Raw genomic sequence first — 5088 nt, 5'->3', positions numbered from 1 at the left:
AGCTGGAAGCATCACAATTTCAGATTTCAACTTATATTACAAAGTTGTATCGATCAAAACTGTATGGTACTGGTACCAAAAAAAAAAAGACATATAGATCATTGGAACAGAAGACAAAACCCACAAATAAACCCACAGCTATATGGTCATAATAGATAAGGGAGGAAAGAACACACAATGAGAAAAAGCCAGTCTCTTCAACAAATGGTTTTTGGAAAACTAGACAGCTATATGCAAAGGAATGAAACTGGACCACTTCCGTATGCCATACACAAAAATAAGTTAAATGGATTAAAAACTTATATGTGTTACCTGAAATCACACAAGAAAAAAAAAAAAAAAGAAGAGCACCCTGGAAGTAACGTTTGTGACCTTGACTATAGCAACATTTTTCTAGATAAGTCTCTTGAGGCAAGGGAAACAAAAGTAAACATAAACTACTGGGATCACATAAAAGTAAAAAGCTTCTGCAAAAAAAGGAAACTATCAACAAAAGTAAAAGTCAAACTACTGGTTGGGAGAAGGTATTTGCAAATGACATATCTGATAAAAGGTTAGTGCAAAATATATAAAGAACCGATGCAACTCAACACCAAACAAACAAAAGAACAAAATTTTAAAAATAAGCGGAAGACATGAACAGACCTTTTTCCAAAGAAGATATCCAGAAGGTCAAGAGACACATGAAAAGATGTTCAACGTCACTCATTATCAGGGAAATTCAAATCAAACCTACAATGACATATCACTTCACACCTATTAAAATGTATACCTCCCCCCCCACACCAAACAGAAGAAACAATAAGTGTTAGGATTTGGAGAGAAAGAACCCTCAAGCTCTGTTGGTGGGAATGCAAACTGGTGCATTGGTAAAAATGTACACATCAAACAAGTATAATGAACTTCAGCAAATCTCTTTCTTTAATGGAAAATAATTTTAAAATTTGGAGACTTTTCTATGGATCCTATGGGAAAACAATGATAAATTTATGTGTAAGAGATGCAAAGTTTTCTTTTATCACACTCATTCATTTACTTTTACAAGTTGTTATTACTATAGTAAAAATCTGAAGTTGTTAAAGAATATTTCGGTACATGATTAAATAAGATCACGTATGACTAGGAATCAATACCACCTACTTAATCCAGTGACAATAAAACAATATCATGATTTTAAAAAGAACATAACATGATTGAAAATATCTAAGGAATTATATTCCTTTCAAATAATTAAATATTAAAATAAGTCAATATAAAGACAAAAAAGTTACTTTGATAAAACATCAATCACAAGGCAGATTTATATACAAAGTAAGGGAAAAAATCTAGTTTTTTTTTTTTTAATGTGACAATTGTAGGCTCCAGAGAATAAGCCAAAGAAGGTTGATCCCAAATTTGGCTACGTCTCCTATAATTATAACATATTTCATAGCTTTTCTAAAGAAATTTTACAAAATTTCACTCTGACACAAATGGAGGTAAAAACAGGTAGACCTGCAGACACTCATGTTTTATAATTCCAGACCTCTGTCTAGTTTCTCTCTGCACATACTATTTACCCAGTTGACCACTACTTATCTTTAGGAACTGTGCTGGGATGCATCTCCCTCCAGGATTCTGTGTCTGTTTTAGGTGTCTCTCCTGAGTATTGCTTACAGATGTAGGCACACCTCTAGAATGCACCTCTCTACTATATTATTTTTGTTCACTTTTTGTTCTGATTCAGCATTAGACAGTCTGATCCTTTGGGAAAGTATTATGTAAATTTTATCATGGTAGCTCACATAGTCTTTATGGTACCTTACCTGTTGAAGCGCCTCATTTTTGTTTTAATTTCCAGGGAACAAAATAGAGAAAATGCATTATTCAATGGCCAAAATTATAAACACCATGAAAAACAGGAGCATTTTTTTTTTCAGAAAGTTATACCACAAATGGAGAGATTCTTTGTCATAGAAGATCTCTGAATGAGAAACATGACACCTATCAGTTAGATGGGTATAATGCTATTATCCAACCTTGGAATCAGTCAATTCAGCACTTGATCATTTATTTCCTTAGTTGTATGTGAGCACATTACCTTTTTCGTCTCAAGTCTTGCAGTTAAGAATGAGGTAACTGATGAGAAAGTCTACTGTGATCAGTAAGGCACTAGAGAACTGACGTTAGACAGTGTTAAATGGAATGTGACTCTTGGCCACAGGTTTTGTGCACCAATCTCATAAGAGCCCATTTCATGTCCTTGTTCCTCAGGCTGTAGATTACAGGGTTGAGTATTGGAGGTACCACAGTGTAGATCACAGAAAGCAGCCTGTCAATAACTGTGGGTGGATTTGAGGATGGTTTGAGATAAAGAGAACAAGCAGTTATAATGAAAAGGGTAAAAACAATGAGATGGGGAAAACATGTGGAGAAAGCTTTCAACTGGCCTTTTGTGGTTGGAATCTTCAGCACAGTGGAGAAAATGTACACGTAAGAGATAACAATGCAGATGAAACACGACATGCATAAACACATGCCTATTCCAATACTTGTGTAAACTACCAGGAGTGTTTCAGAACAAGAAATCCTTAGCAATGAGGAAACATCACAGAAAAACTGGGATCACATTGGAGCCGCAGAACGGCATAAAAAATGTGCCAGCAGTGTACAGAGCTCCAAAGAGTCCCCCAATGGCCCAGGAAACACCTGCCATCAGTACACAGGCACCACCATTCATGATGACCTCATAGGGCAGGAGACAACATATGGCTACATAGCGGTCATAGGACATGGCAGTGAGGACAAATATCTCACCTGCTGAGAAGGAAGTTATTAAAAGTAGCTGGAAGGCACATCCTAAAGGGGAAATGGAATTGCTGTCAGTTAGGCTGTTGACAATGAAATTGGGGACTGGGACAGACACAAGGAAGACATCCAGGAAAGACAAGTTCTTCAGGAAAAAGTACATTGGTGTTTGTAGCTGCAGGTCTAGGGTAGTGAGAATAATGATGAGAAGATTACTCATTAGGATAGCCAGATAAATCACCAGGAAGAGAACTCTATATACTATCTGAAGCTCTTGGCTGTCAGAAAACCCCACAAGGAGAAATCCTGCCACCAAGGTGACATTGGTCATGCTCGAGTCTGTTCACTGCCTGTCAGCACAAGAAGATATACAAAATAATAATAATAATAATAATAATAATAATAATAAATTTACACATCTAAGAAGAACAATGTTGATATACATAATTATTTGGGGTTTTTAAAAGTATTTTTGTATTTGTTCCATGTCTTCTTTTTTATTTAAATTCAATTAGTCAAATTATTTAAATAGAAAAGGGCCCTGTATCTACTATAACACTTCTTCAGTAGTTCAATCTTTTTTAAGGTAAAGTGATTCTATAAGTAGTATGTGAAAACAATTAATCCTCATATGAATTACATAAGATCCTGTAACTTCAACTTTGACTTGCTATCAGATGTGTATTATTTGAAGAAATATGGACATTTTTCCAACATGTTCGGTATTTACATCAGATTATTACTGTGTCATGCATAATGATAAATCCTTTTGATTTCTGTAAAACAATGCAGATTATGTCTTCATATGTGTTAGTATTACTAATAATCTAATGAGCAAATTATCAATTCTCATTTGTTGCTGACGATTATGATTTCACATTTACAATGTATTAAATATACCGGCGAAAGCAACTAACTTTTTCTAACTTATGGACATAAACAAAGGAATAAAAATAAGGATCATTTGTTCAATGTTTGTGTTATCTTGAGGTCATGCAATTGACATGTGCTGAATGTTTCACTCATGTACGAAGGAAATAAATTATTTATCAAAACTTCATTTCCATTGAATACACATATGTATAGAAAACCATGTTACTGTGTTATTGTGGGGTCTTTCTAGTAGTTGAATTTTGATATTTTTCTCTAAAGTTTTATTTAAATTCCAGTTACTTAACATATAGTGTAATATTAGTTCCAAGTGTGCAAGATAGTGATTCAACACTTCCATACAACATCGGGTGCTCATCACAACAAATGCACTCTTTAATCCCCGTCGCCTAATGAGATATCATCTCACCCGAGTCAGAATGACTAAAGTCACCTATACAAGAACCAACAGGTGTTGTGAGGATGCAGAGAAAGGGGAATCCTCTTGCACTGTTGCTGGGAATGCAAACTGGTGCAGCCACTTTGGAAAACAGTATAGTGGTTCCTCAGAAATTTTAAAATAGAAGTACCTTATGATCCAGAAATATTACTGCTAGGTATTTACCCAAAGAATACAAAAATACTAATCCAAAGAGATGAATGCTATTCAATGTTTAGAGCAGCATTATCTACAATAACTAAATCATGGAAACAGACCAAGTGTCCTTTGATGAATGGATAAAGATGTGATACATATGCACATATACTTTTATGTCCGTACATATTATTTACATTAGGGCAGACACCAAAACATAATATATATGTTATGTATAATACATACATATATAATATTAATATGTAACATATATTATATGAATATATATAATCTCTCTCACACACGCTCTCTCTCTCCACATCATGTGATGTGAGATCCACATCAAAAAGAATGAAACCTTTCCATATGCAATGATGCGGATGGAGCTAGAGGGTATTATGTGGAGCAAAATAAGTCAGTCAGAGAAAGACAAAAACCATATGATTTCATTCATATGTGGAATTAAAAAAAACAGAACAAATAGGCAAAGAGAAATTAAAAAAGAGTGATTTTTTAAATAAAATTTACTTTAGAAGTCACCATAAAGATGTCTTCTCCATTCTTACTGTCTGACTAAATAGGTTTTCTTCATCATATGATGTTGTCTATAATTTATATTGTAATTCTGTCAGATATCTTCTCTCAAAGTTCAAAATATTTGCCTAGGTTATTAGTTATTCTTGTTTAATTATTTATTATTTATTGAAAAGATCAAGAAGTGTTTCATTAATGACACCAAAGCTGATTGTAGAGATTAAAAAAAAAAAATGATTGTTTTCCAGGAGCTTTCTGTCAATGTGAGGAGGCAGACAAGGAGGTATAAATAAACCTTAAAT

General features: G+C 33.9%; 1 pseudogene; it reads right to left on the bottom strand.

Moving 5' to 3' along the window:
* Window positions 1-2175: 2175 nt before the first annotated feature.
* Window positions 2176-3118, bottom strand: LOC121100668 (annotated as a pseudogene).
* Window positions 3119-5088: the final 1970 nt, after the last annotated feature.

Source organism: Ursus maritimus, unplaced genomic scaffold, assembly GCF_017311325.1.
Source record: "Ursus maritimus isolate PB19 unplaced genomic scaffold, ASM1731132v1 scaffold_5, whole genome shotgun sequence".
Classification (NCBI taxonomy): domain Eukaryota; kingdom Metazoa; phylum Chordata; class Mammalia; order Carnivora; family Ursidae; genus Ursus; species Ursus maritimus.
The sequence above is the reverse complement of the archived record's forward strand: the minus strand, read 5'-3'. Positions and strand labels throughout refer to the sequence as shown.